Source organism: Paralichthys olivaceus, chromosome 21 (genome assembly GCF_024713975.1).
Source record: "Paralichthys olivaceus isolate ysfri-2021 chromosome 21, ASM2471397v2, whole genome shotgun sequence".
Taxonomy (NCBI): Eukaryota; Metazoa; Chordata; class Actinopteri; order Pleuronectiformes; family Paralichthyidae; genus Paralichthys; species Paralichthys olivaceus.
In genome coordinates this window covers 13,604,712-13,619,047 of record NC_091113.1, presented here as the reverse complement: position 1 = coordinate 13,619,047, position 14,336 = coordinate 13,604,712, and the positions used below count along the sequence as shown (strand labels likewise).

The window sequence follows — 14,336 nt, the reverse complement described above, 5'->3', positions numbered from 1 at the left end:
CACATCTCTACTCTTGACATTCTCTGGCTAATGTCGGAGTTAGAGGCTCCAGACTTTCAGCTGACTTTTTCCGGCAAGCCCCCTCGTAAAAAGTCTGCAGAATGTCGGAAGGAGCCAATGTTAGAAAAGAGCAGGAGAGCAAGTGGGTGTGTTGATGACGTTTCTGACACACAAGAATGAAAAGAAAATAAATATTTTCAAAATGAAAAAGTGGTGCCATACCTGTAGAAGACATCAACAAAGATGTCAAGAGGGCGCTTGTTGATAAGAGCCGTCACAGGCGTTTATACAAAAACACGTGATCTCCACAGTGTAATTTATAAGTTACATCCTGCCTCTGCCGGCTGCTCCTCCCCTCACCTGAACGCTCCAGAGATTTCAATGTTGTTGTGAGCATGTCTGAGCGAAGTGTCAGTGTGAAATGCAAACCCCAGTTCTGTGGACTGAAAAAGGCTTAAGTGGAAACTCTAGAGCTCTTTATAAGACAAACACCTTGAGTAGATTTAAGATTCAATACTTCAATACGAATTTATTTACTTCACTTGACAAGCTCACCCAAACACAGACTAGGGGAAAACACACACACACATGCAACCAAAATACAACAGGGAGTATGAAACTCCTAAATAAAACCAGATCCCTTAAAAAGAATTATTTATATATAATATTAAATCTTAAAATATATGTTAAAAGCAAATATTGAGATAAATAAAAGCTTAACTTAATTTCTAAGACACTAACACCTGTGGGGCGATATTAAAGGTCCAGTGTGTAAGATTTAGGTGAAAGGGAACTATTGGCAGAAATTTACTGTACAATAATCCTCATGATGTTTTCACTAGTTTGTTTTATCTAAATTGTATGAATTGTAGTTTTCTTTAGCCCAGAAAAGGCCCTTCATATTTAAATACTTTATATTTACATGGAAGGGGTGCTCTCTATGGAGGCCGCCATGTTTTTTACATTAGTCCAGACTGAACAAACTAAACAACTTTTGTGTTTTTATGAGCACTGAAGCTTCCACAGGTTATTTTTCATGTGTGGAAGGAGAGCATGAGGTGAGGGGTGTTCAGCTGCAACATGCAACTACATCAACACTAGATATCACAAAATTCTACACACTGTACCTTTAAGTAGTGATAAGCACAGAAAGGCTGTTTAATACCTAGTGGTCGTCAAGTCCTCAGTTGAAACCCCCCTTTGAGAAGAGGAACTTCATTGAATGGTCTAAATGTTATTGTACAACACAACGACTGAACGTATATGAAAACATACCTTTTAAACAATACCATTTATTTTCTCAAGCATATATATATATTGTCTTTAAGGCAGGATCAGGTTGACAGACTTTTCTTTACCACGGGTGGGCGGATTAATTAATTAGCATCATTAGACTCCTGACAGTGAAATGAGCCTCATTAAAGAGAATTAGATGAAACACACACCCGGCCAGTGCTGGCGTGGAGACGGGGCTGGAGGGTGGGGTGTGTGTGGAGGGGGGTGGGCTATGAAAAGCCAGAAAAAGGGAAATAAAGAGATTGAAGGATACGTGCATCTACAACAGCAGAGTCCAAGAGCATTGGTGTCGTGGGATCCGGACTGAGGGGAACTGAGTTAATGCTGTGATTCAAACAATGGCAGGAAATGGAAAGTTGTTGGCCCAGTGATGCGACTCCCCATGGGGGTTTTGCCCCCTCTTGTGGAGCTTAGTTAAACTGTTACATTCAACAAGTTGGAGCGTTTCCACTGGAAAAGAGGTGTTATATTGTAGATACAGTAAAAGCAAATAAGATTGGGTTTATTCTCATGTATGACACCACAACCGTACACACATGTTTAGCAAGGACACGGAACAGGAAGGCTGTTTCTCGTCTCAGACAAGAAGGCGGAGACTGAACGAGAGGGGAGAGAGTTCAGATAATATTCTAGAGCATTTTCAAATAGAAAGGATCTTAAGAACTGTACATCTTCATAAATCAACAATCGACATTGTGCCTCTGGGTAAGAGTTGGTGAGCAAAATTGTTTATAACATGATTTTTCTTCAGTCTGGATTCCTATCAATGGTTGTTATACCTCCAATAATGAGGAGGTAGTGGTAAAAATATTCATATATTTAAAGCAAATAGATTTGTTGGCCATATAGAAACCTTATTTTCTGAAAATATTTAATGTAAACAATTGTTTTCTATTAAAGGTACCATGTGGTGTTTTCAACCACTAGTAGTGCTATGGAGCGATGTTAAGATTTTGTAGTTTTTTTGTTGTAAAAGTGCAAAAGCACGTGGGCGACATAGAACTAATTCCTGCCACCAGCTTTAATTTTGAATGATTGCAACCTAAAAAGTGCTTTCCAGCAAACTATATAAATCCATTAAAAGCTTATGTGACAGAAGCAAGAATTTGTTTTATGTGGCCATGTCTGTCTGTCAGTTAGGAGTATTACGCAAAAACAACAGGCTGGATTACCAGTAAAACTTGGATATGTGATGATCAGGGTAAAAATCCATTAAACTTTGGTTGCGGGTCCAGGATTTCTTTTCTCACTTTCTTACATTGGCAGATCGGTGCTTTTCAACATTTTAATAGAATTCTCAGGGAATAATTCATGGATCAGGTATGTTTAGGAGAGGGATGTTTATGAGTGTGTCTAATTTGGTGCTGATCCACATAGAAACCTGGATCTAGTGAATTTAAATGTGGTTTCAAAAGGTTTTATGAGGAATAAACTGCAGTGAACATTTTGGTTAGACCTCAAGGAGACACAATGTGGTTTAGCTAAAAAACATATTGTTTTGTTGAATAAAAAACTCCATGGGGCATTTGATTTTTTTTTTAGGGGGGGTAATGTTGGAAGATTGTGTGTCATTAAAACTTTGTAGCAACCTGATTTTTGGAAAGTGACAGCCCTGGAACGTGCCCACAATCTTTAACGACAGTGCACCATCATGAATGAATACAAGGCGAGGGTAAAGTAAAATCTTATGGTTACTCCAGCCTAGAAACAGGTTTTTTGCATTTAATACTAAACTCAAAGTTAACGCTTTCAAACCTTAATCCTGCGTTAGGGGCCTCAGTACCTTCAGTACCTCTGTTGTTACGGTCAGAATCGAGGCTCACAATCATCCTTCATCGGCTCCACCAGTCATTTGGCTGGGGGCACCAGTGGAACAGACTCCCTCACACATGCTCGTTCTGAGGGGTGTTGTAATTGGGCAGGGGGCCTTAATTGCATCTGATAATTGGTGGCTGTTTTAAGAAAATCTGCCCAGCTATCAGTCACCTAAATGGAGCAGAGGCCTGTAGTGTCACGCTCTCACATCTTAGCGGAGGGAAAGGAGACCAGGGCCGAGTGTTTTTTAAAGGTCCACTGGAGCGTTGTTAGGGTCTCGTTGCTCCTAGCCAGCTTCCCTGGTGGTCGGCCAGAACCTGCCCCACGGGGGAGCAGATGACTCAGTGTGTGTGTGTGTGTGTGTGTGTGTGTCTGTGTGTGTGTGTGTGTGTGTGTGTGTGTGTGTGTGTGAGTGTGTGTTTATGCACTGACTACATTAATTTTGCTCTAAATACACTCGAACCTCAATTCAGTTGGAGCTGCACTTGAGTAGGCACTTCATTTCTGAGTGCTTTTGTGGAAGTGGGGGATCATGACCATTACTGCGTCTCCCAACAGGGACTGACTGATAGAAGTTTTTCAAGCTGCCACTAGTATGTATATCAATCTATCAGTCTAGTCTAGCCTAACAATCATAGATAAGATATCCTCCTGAAAAGACAAAAAATTGATTTCACTATAATACAAGACATGTAACATATTTTTCTCCCTATAATGTGGGCTGCAAATACACATTCTGGTGTCACATAACTCCTGCGTCTCTTTCTTGCTTTGAAAACAACACTATGATATTCTACACCAGAGCCATTTTCCTATATTTTTCCTATTTATTTTTTTCCCATGCTATTTCCACATGTTGTCATTTTATATAAAGTAAGACTGTGCATTCTGCAGAACAGCAATGGTAATTATGGGATGAGGACAAACTGACTATCCTTACATTTCCCAGCGTTCTCTTAGGTCAGCCTTTATTAAAGTGACCTGACAGGACAAGTGCAGAGTGGGACATAAAGACAGTTGTCAGTTATAATAGTCGGGATGAAATGAACCACAGAGTGTGTGAGGAAACTGCCTTTATTCTGAAGGCAACACGCTGCTGAATAGTACAGAACAAGGTCTATTCCTGACACATCAAGACACCAACAATGTTTGGGCTTTTTTTGGAAATAGTAGCAAACTTTGTTCTGTAGTGTTGTTGGAGGTAGAACACTGAAGTCACGAGTGCACACAAGGCTGGGTTTTACAAAAAGTTTAAATCTGATCAGGGGCAAGTAGCCGTCTGGTTTGACCAATCCCATTTTAGCAGGTTTCGGTTCCCTGCAGGTAATTTCAATTCAATTTTAGTTGTGTATTGCCAAATCATAATATTCATTATCTCAAGGCACTTTACATAGAAGGTCAAGACCTTAGAATCTAATTTAATATAGTGAAACCAACAGTTCCCACAATGAACAAGCACTTTGGCATCTGTGGAGAGGAAAATCTCCCTTAAAGTTAGGTTCCACCGAGATTTGAACTCGGATCGCTGGATTCAGAGTCCAGAGTGCTAACCATTACACCATGGAACCCCTGTAGAGGGGCCTGTCTGTAGTGAGACTCGAACAGGTGGAACAAGTTAATTCATATGGAGATAGCTGTTAATAGTGATAAGTCAAAATTTCATCTGGACCGAAAACACCCACAAAAGTTTTAAAAGATGTGTTTTCGACTCGTGTGGACTCATCAGACCATAACCGTATATCTGCTTTCCTAAAGCCCCAACATAGTGGCCTTTGGATATCTGATAAAATCGGGTAACAAGACCTTAGTGATGCTTCTGTTCAGACTTAAAAAAAGAGAACAGCCTGTCGGGTTCAGCCTGTCGGGTTCAGCTTTGTCTCGGGCATATTTATATGGTGTTTTTCCAGTCTTATTGACTTAGTGACTAACAGCACAAGTCACATTCACATTCATATAATACTTCAATGCACAATGCTTTTTCTATCACAAACCATTCATACACTGTTTGCGCAGCCTTCAGGAGCAATTTGGGCTCAGTGTCTTGTCCGAGGACACTTCAGAATGCAGACTTGAGGAATAGGGGGTCAAACCACCAACCCGCTGGTTAATGGACGACCCTCTCCTTACGAAACCACAATGGTTTATGTACTAATCCTACTTGCAGGTTCTTTGTGAGCTTCCTGACAGTGGGACACAGGGTCTTTTTAACTCTCATCTAGCTTGTGATAACTTCATTAATAGTCCAAGTGACCAAACTCCTCAAGTGCTGTGGCTATTAAACATTCAACTTGTATTCTTTTCTCTGTTTGAATTAGCAAGGAAAGGAAAAAGCGGAATGATGAATATATTGATTATAATAGAATAGTTTTTAGCAGAAAGACACTAATGTAACTATATTACATCAACTCCTGTCTCCTGACTTCTGTGGGTCAAACACATGAACGTGTTTGGAAACAGTTACCCTGCCCTTATTCTTAAACACTGACCCTGCCAATAAAATGCAATCACACCTCACAATACTGAGGCCAAAATGGAAACTATCATTTCGCTTGTCATCACCTTCACAGTTGCTTCTCTTGGCTGTGACTAGGTCCCTGTATGTCTGCCTCGTCAAGCGTGGCTGTCACTGACCAGTGGTGGCGGCTGCTGGGAGACGAGGTCTGCCGCCACGTGTGGAACATCACAGTCACCGTACGGTCGTCAGCCGTGGAGCCGGAGAGTCGCTGTCTCCTGCTCCCACAGGAATCAAACCTGGAGCGGAGAACTGGGATCTCACTGTGAGGCCCATGACTTCATGTGTTGCTCACCTCCTCCTCCTCCTCCTCCTCCTCACCCACACTCTGGTTCTCATTGACAACATGAAAGCATCACTCGTTTTCTCTGTCTCTACCTTACGTGTACAAAGGAGCTCTGCTTTTGGCCATGTTCCAGGGTCCTAATTTGATTCAGTTATTTACATGCACTGTTGATACCATGGATACTGAATCTGACCCTGTGCCCATAAATAAATAAATCACAGATAGAACAGCCTGCCAGCAAATCAGTTTGAAAACTGGGTAAGAGTTTTCCACAGGGGAAGGATGCCCAAAAGCAAGAAGAGCTTGTCCACCATGTTGGTAACAGTAAAAGTGATCTCTGATTAAAGAGATACTGCTCACTTAAATATTTTAATCTCACATTTATTACCAAATTTGTAAAAGAAACTACATTTACGGGTTGAACATGGCTCATAACGCCATCTAGTGTTTCAAATTGTCTTGGGACCTTGCAGGGCCAATGCTTACATAGAGTCAACCGCTTGGGACATCTCTTCGTCATGACATACATACATACTACTACTCACAGACGTCCCCCATCCTCTCCTGCCCCTCGGCTGTCTCGCTATAATTGGCCCCTCTGTGTAAATCGTGGCCCCTTTATGTTCCCTGGTTTAGAAAAATCCTATAACCATCACTGCTTTACACAATGCTCTATAGGTCAAATTTGAGCCTCAGTATAAAAATCTAAATAAAGTTGTAGTAAAGGAAATTATATAAAACACATGGGTTTCATGCTATATGCAAGTGCCCGTAAAAGGCTAATTTAAGAAGACGTGTAAAAATGGAGAAAATGCCCTGTGACCTCCAGAGGATTTTAGAACCATGTTGGAGGAAAAAGTTCTCTCAGTCTCGACTCACTTTGCCAATTTCAATCATCCTCTGACCCTCTTATGCCACCTCTGTGGAGCAGGTGACACAGTTTAAAGCAGGTTATCCGAGGACCCGGGGTCGAAAGTGACAGCGTTAAGTCACCTGAAAACAAACAAACTGCAACTAATCTGGGGACTGTTTACCAGTAAATGTCACCACAGCAGGAATGTTTGTGTGTGTGTGTCCACCCTGTCCAGCGTTTCCACCCTCCCTCGCTCCCTGCAGCGCCAATCACCTGGCTCATTTCAAAATTAATTACAGCACCTCAGGAATTATTAATGACCTAAACAAATAATCAACGTGGCGACCGAAGAGGCGTCTCATTTCCTGGCCAACACCACCCACCCTAACCCCTCCCCTATATACCCCATCTGGAAACCGTAGCCAGGAATATGTAAATGGAAATTAATTGGAAAGCTCCTTTTTTAAATATTTTGAGTGAAAACACAGGGTCAGTCATGAGGCTGAGCGTCTCCCAGGCATCATGCCAGATCCCCGAAGCTGACTGACTAAATGATGCCGTCGTCAGTCAGGTCGGAGAATAATTTCACCTCATTACACCGCAGGCGAGGCAGGTAGACGCAGGAATTATTTCCAGTGGGTAACTTAGGAAAATAGAACAGAAAAAAAACATAACAATGTGCAGCCTTGACAGTCGCTCCTTCTGGAATCCATCGTCTTATGTGTGGTTCGGTCAGGTACTGGCAAAAAAAACGCTCCGCCCAAACAGCTTCCACCTGACTGTTGTAAGATAATTCAAGAATATGATACACCTCTGCATAAAACCAATGCAACACATAATAACACACATGCAGCGTTCACTCCGTCTCCGCCATATTTGACCGCTCTTATTTACCTTCTCCGCCTCTCTCCCCGCAGATTTATAATGTGGCAGGTACAGTTTAGTATGTGAGCAGTGAGCTGTGTAAACCACATCATGACGACTCACACACAGTGACACGCTAAAGCAGCCCTCATGTCTCACGTACACACACGTGTTGTGGACCAATCAGAGCATGGAGGACGCAAAAAGGGACAAGGGCAGTGCAGGAGTGTGTGTGTGTGTGTGTGTGTGTGTGTGTGTGTGTGTGTGTGTGTTTGTTTGTGTTTGTGTGTCCTTATGTTTGTCATGTGTGTTTTAGTGAGAGTGCACTGACCCTGCAGCAGTGGTGTTCAGTTGGGTGTGACAGTGGCATCTTTATCATCTCTTTATCTCCTCCTCCTCTTCTCATCATTTCATCTTTCTGTAATTTCACATCATGGAAGAAAAACTTATAATAATTTAATAAATGTAATTTGCTGATGGTTTTAACTTTACTTGTTTTAACAGTCAAACCATTTTACAGAAATAAAAAAAGGAAACTCAATCGTCTTTCTGCATCAGGAAGAAGAGTACAGTTACAGAGTGTATGTAAAACACCATAAGAAGTAAAACTGATTAACTGTCACACTAGTATCTGATTTGTCAATCAACTGATTCATCAGTTAGTGGTTTAAGTCTTTTTTTCAATTGCCCATTTGTCCTTTTTATACAGTTTTGTGTTCCCGTAATGCATTTCATTTGTGTTTTTGACCTTCAACAAGGAGGTTATGTTTTTGTGGTGTTTGTCTGTCTGTTATTTAGAGGGACCACACAAAATCTACCAGACAGTAATCCACAAATCTTGGTGGTATGGAGGCGTTTTGAGTCCGTAAAGAACCAATTAAGTACAAATTTGGTTGAGATCTGAATAAATGAGTTGATCTCTGCAGTGTTTCCCACAGAATTCCTTTAATCAATGGCGCTAGCACCCACACAGAGGTACAGAGACTAAAAACTGCATAGCATGCCACTTGCAGTTACGCACACAACTGTAGCTGACATTATGAGGTCTCACTGTTTGCGTGGACGGTAAAAACTTTATGAATGATAGCACAAGCAAGTTAGAGATCTCTTATGTTGTTATGAGAAGTGTTACTTTTTTTGTTTCATTATTAAACTGGAAGGACAAATTAGTTAATTAATATGGCCGATTAATGGGAAACAGGGCATTAGCCTTGGCAGAGGTATGCGCTCTCAGACTTATTATTGTTGCACCTTCTAAGAACTCTACAAAGTGTTTTATAAATACATTTGAAATCTGAAATTTAAATCTTATTTCCCATCAGCGATGATAATTTTAATCTCTCTGTCCCATGATTTAATTAAGTTTCTCTGTTGTCTTCAGTTTCAAGGGGACACAGGACAATACAAAGACAACCATTCAGTCCCCATGTGCTCTGACAGACACTTCATGTCTTAACCTCTCAACATGTTAAACTCCCAAGAGTTCCCATAGCTGTGATTCAAATTGAGGAACATACTCAGATTTCCACAATTTTTTAAAAATGCATTTCTTGGCAATTACCATGCTATATACCCCGTCTGTGCAAATCGTCCAATTTCTCCACCATGGCAGAGTAATGCTGTTTCAGGGTCAGGCGATAAAGTGATCTTAAACACATCAGACAACTTTACAACCTAAGTGTAATGTAGTCTATGTATTACTGCAAATTGAATAAGTTGCAGCCTAGGATTAATAGCCCAGAACTTAATGTTATTGATAGCTTTGTCCCAGACGTCACCATAACTCTCAATGTGTAGCTCTGCATTGTGTTTATGATTTTGCACGTAGATATATCCGGTCAAACAAATCTCAGATGAAATATTTTCCATCTCACAACATGATCTTTCAATTGTTGATACCTAAAAACAGATTTCCTTCTTTGGTTACATATTCTCTGAGCATGAAGTATTGTAAAGTGATGCTTCTTCCAGGCAGGAAGCCGTGAGAGGAATAAAGAATTTGTTTTTTTGTCATGTGCCGAACGTTGGAAGCAGACCTAAAATGTCTCCATCTTGGTATCCATACTGTCAGTGTACCATCAATCTAACATTGGCTGCTCAGTGATAGTTTAAGAAGCTCGGTAATCCCAGGTGGAATTGGAATTTATGTTTTTGTCGACAGGATTATGGAAAAACTATGAACAGATTTCTCAAAACTTTGTGGAATAATGGCACAGAGAGAGAACTTAACCCTAAGCGTTGCATTGTGAGATAGTGTGATTAGTTTTAATTGAGGTGCAATTCATAATTATTATTTATTATTTATACAGGAGTGATATCTATGAGTATGTGTTATTTGGTGCAGCTTGATTAAATTTAAGGGAACTGTTAGGCCCTGGTGTGGGTATGTGCTCTACTGAGTTTGCTTTCTAGTGTTCTAATGTCAATATCAGAGAAGATGTCAACTTGGAAACACAAAGGGATTTAAGAGTTTTTAGAAATAAGAACTGAAGCCGGTGTCATGTGCTGTAAACAAAAACACCTTTCTTTCCACGGTGGAATGTACACATCATGTAGTGCCTCCTGCATGCTCCACCCAGGCAGCTCAGCTCACCTGCATGCTCTGGATTTTTTCATGTTGCTGTGAATGCGTTCACAATCACCTGCTGACCTTCAAAATAGCTTTAGATGCCTTTTGTGCTTTACTGCTTCCTTTTGTTTGAGCTGCCATCAACTACATTCATTTCTGTGCATGAGGCCACGAATAATGCACCAAAAACAATATAATCAAATAGTTTATTTACATGTTGCTACCTCAACAACCTGCTGAAGTGACTTGTTTGTTGTCAGGTAGTTAGTGCTAGAAAAACAATGAAGGCATCTCCATGTCCTGACAGGAAAAACACTTGAATCTTGTTTTTGTACAGCTTTTACTCTTACTCTATCAAATAAGACTATACTGTATATAACAAAGTAGTGATAATATAATACATATATGATTAAAAAAAGAGTTATTTATGTTTATAACTAACTTAATAGTGATAATATGTGTATCTATATATATTTAAAAACCTACAGATTTTGCATGCATAATTACCAGGTATGACTTTAGGTCTACAAACACAAACAATACAAATAAAACCTGCCCACATCAGTAATTTAACACAGATGCAGGGTAAACATACAATTCATTGTACAGCATTTGCAGTAACTAACTAACCCATGACATCACTGACCCAACCTGGTACCATGAGATCACAGCCAAAACTGACAAAAACTGTGTGGTCTCAACTAGTCACAGAAATAAATGACTGAGGTGGGAAGAACCTGAATCCACTGAGCATGGAAACTCTTTCTATTTATAGAACCTTCTAAATTCATCACACATCGTGACAAATCTCTGTCCCACCTGTTCCATTTTCAGAAATATGTGTTGTTATGAATCATTGCAGAGGAGGGAGAAAAATACAAAGAGGTGGAGTGGTTTGATGATGGGATATCATGAGAACGTCCATGATCCTCTGGCTTGATCTCAGCAAAATAGTGGGACGTTCAGACTTGATAAAAGTTTAGGTTACCTGAATCTGACAGGCTGTAAAGAATATCCCTCCTCCATCACACCCCGTGCAGCAAAAACAACTGTAAAATCCATATGGAAGCACTGTGCTGCAGCAAAACAGCCCTTAAACGTCCCTATTTTCCATATTGTTTCCATCACCTCACACCCACACGCGCACTGTACCCTCTGAGAATGAAATCAATAGCTGTCTGGATTGATAAAGGAGGCCTAATTCAATTTATAAATTTGATCAGGCAGTGTAATAAAATAGTAGCTCTTGCTCGTAGCACGTTGAAACCTAATCGTGTTTCATGCTCTTGTGCCTTCTCTCAAATCATCGGTGTTTGGGTTTCAACCTCCGAGCACTTTGCTGAACTCGAGAAACGGTGAGTGGGCTCGGAGAAACTCAACCCGATCCACTAGTGGTCTTCAATACACACACACACATTCAATTTAGTAAACGGAGACTGCTCCTATAGCTTTGACAGGACTTTTAATAGCCTGATTAAAAGGTGATTAATTGCTGATTTCTGGGCAAAATATATACAGTTGATATGAATCACCCAAGGGTTGACATGCTTGGTGCAACAGCTACGGTCATACCGGGGTAAGCGATAAATATGTGGCTTAGTCAGTCAAGCAGTTAGTCTGAGGATCAAGCTGTGCCCCAGCGGACTTATGTTCTGCTGGGTGTGAGTTACATAGACCCCTCGGTGTCTGTATAGGCTACTGACCCGTTACAGGACCCCTCCTCTACCGCCTGCTAGCATGTAGCACCAGGTGCTGTGGGGCAGACACACACACACACACACACACACACATATGTTTGACCCCTCACTCACACAAAGCATCTTGTTAAAGTTTATGATCAATTATTACATGGAGAGAGATATCGGCATGGATTTTATTTGGTCTGATGTTGATTGGGAGCCCCCGGCCTCTACCAGTCTGGTCTATACCACATCCTTCAGTGGCACTCTAGACAATACAAGTATTTGCAGTACATGGGAAATGTTTGTTTTCTTTGCTTCTAAATTTTAGATAAGATACATATCCTGCTAAATGTGAAGCCACACACAACCAGCTTGGCTTAGTTAAACAAATAAAAGGATACAGGTAGTCTGGCTTTCTCTGAAGATATAACATATTCATCAGTGAGTTGAAAATGTGCACTTATTTCCAGCTAAAATAAACTAAGCTAATCTGCTGCTGGCTCTGTTAACCATAGACTGTATTGATGGACAACACGTCTCCACTTCCTCCCACTATCCAGAAATGAAGCCAAAATATCCTGGATACGACTGCTGTCATCTCATGTTTGGAGCCAGAGCCTTCACAGTTTAGTGATCAGGGAATTGAGCTGCTGGTCCCACTAATACGCACTTGAACAATCACGTTTCACCCCAGTTTTTATAGCACCAGTTATCTCATTGAAACCAAAGCTACCAGAAAAATAAGCACTTGGACAAATACCAGCGTGATAAGAGCTTCCTACAATTTCAGAAGAGAAGTGTACTTTGACTTGAAAACGTGTCCGATTCAAATTGTCATGTTGTTGGGTTTATTTGGAAACAGTATAAATTTGACTTAAATTACGGGAAGACCTAAAAATGAAACGTGCATATTTCTGTCTCGCACACTATACAGGATGTGTTTTGAGGGAGGGAGGGAGAAAATAACAGAAGCAGAAAAAGAGAGAGACGGGTGGCGTCGGAAAAGAAGCGAGGCCTCAGCAACCCAGTGGAAGATTTCAATTAGTCATGGAAACAGGAGTGGCCCACCATGCTGCAGGAGCGCCACTCGCTTGTCCTCCTGACACATATTCACAATCCTCCTGCTGTGTACTACAGCTACAAGCCCCCTACCTCTGTCCTTCTCTGCTGCCTCCTTCCTCTCCTCTATCCATCTTTCTCTATTTCTCTGTCCTTATTAGTTCTAATATCTTTATTCTTTTCCTTTTGACCATCTACTTCAAAACCCCTTTTTCTGCCTTTCCCTCTTTTATTACTCCTCCCATTTGCTCTCAGTGACAGCTGAGACTTGACAGCTTTTTACATTTTATTTTTCTCCGCCACAGCGAGAGAACAGCCGGGCATCGGGGGCCTTGTTCAAACAAACAGGAGGCTGTGTGGTTCGCCCAGGGTGGCGACACGCCATAACAAACCACCGGCTCCTGGCCGTCGCATGCAGGCACGCACTGCACAGGGCCCCGCTACGGCAAACGAGGGCCAAACGGGACCTGCCGTGCTGGTTTTCATGGCAACCAGACAGCAACATTAGATTCAGTGAGGTGCGGAGTGACGGCAGATGGGAGCTGATGTATTGAACCACCTGGTCAGATGGTTTGCTGATGGGTTACAGGGAGAGGCGTGTGCGGTCTTAAATAGCCTCTAGTGATGGCGTGAGTCAGGATGTGTCAAGGCTGAGTCAAAGCATTAGCTACATTATGGACATGCAACATCCAAGATTGTTATAAAAGTGCTTAGTCAGAAACACTATATTAAGGTTGATGTGTGATTCATTCAGAGGAAATATTTTGAGGCTCAGAGGTGGAAAAGAGCCATTGAAATACCACAGATAATTGATTTGCCAGGACTGTTGCTCGTTGCTCTGAGATCATGTTTTTGAAGTTAGATAAGATGTTCACATTAAGTAGTAGCTGTAGAAAAATGGTTTTCAGACACCAACTCCACAAAATTGGGTCCGAACCTTCTCCGGAGTTTATCTTTCACATAAGCATAGTAGGAGATTGTCAGATGCGATCAGAACAAGAGGAAAATATTCAGAGCCATCAGGCACGAGGCAGCAGCGGGGTAGAGCATGCAGGAGGCAGGATGTGATGTTTCACCTTTGCTGTGGATATCACATGTTTTTGTTCACAGCGTTGGCTCTTATCACCAAATGCTCTTAAATCATATAGTCTTTCCAAGTTGACATCCTCCTAATGACTATTACATCCATTCGAGCTCCATAATTATACTACCATTATATCATTTAATGATATTAAAATGACTGTAATAACAAGAACTTTGCTCATGTGGTTTACAAATGTGAAAATTCCTTTTTCAGATGTAATACATCCAACTTAAAATGTGTTCAACATCTAAATTTAAATGACTCATGTCAGACAAAGTCTGTTATTCAAGTTATTATATTATATATTATTACCATT

The 14,336-nt window shown here is 41.0% G+C and overlaps 1 long non-coding RNA gene and 1 other non-coding gene across 2 annotated transcripts in view; one reads left to right on the top strand and one right to left on the bottom strand.

The window, feature by feature from the left end:
* Positions 1-14,336, top strand: part of LOC109626982 (uncharacterized) — a 183,749-nt gene that overhangs the window by 152,073 nt on the left and 17,340 nt on the right. The window lies entirely within an intron of this gene.
* On the bottom strand, positions 4,608-4,679 carry trnaq-cug (transfer RNA glutamine (anticodon CUG)). Its single transcript has one exon. It is a non-coding gene; the product is annotated as a tRNA-Gln (tRNA).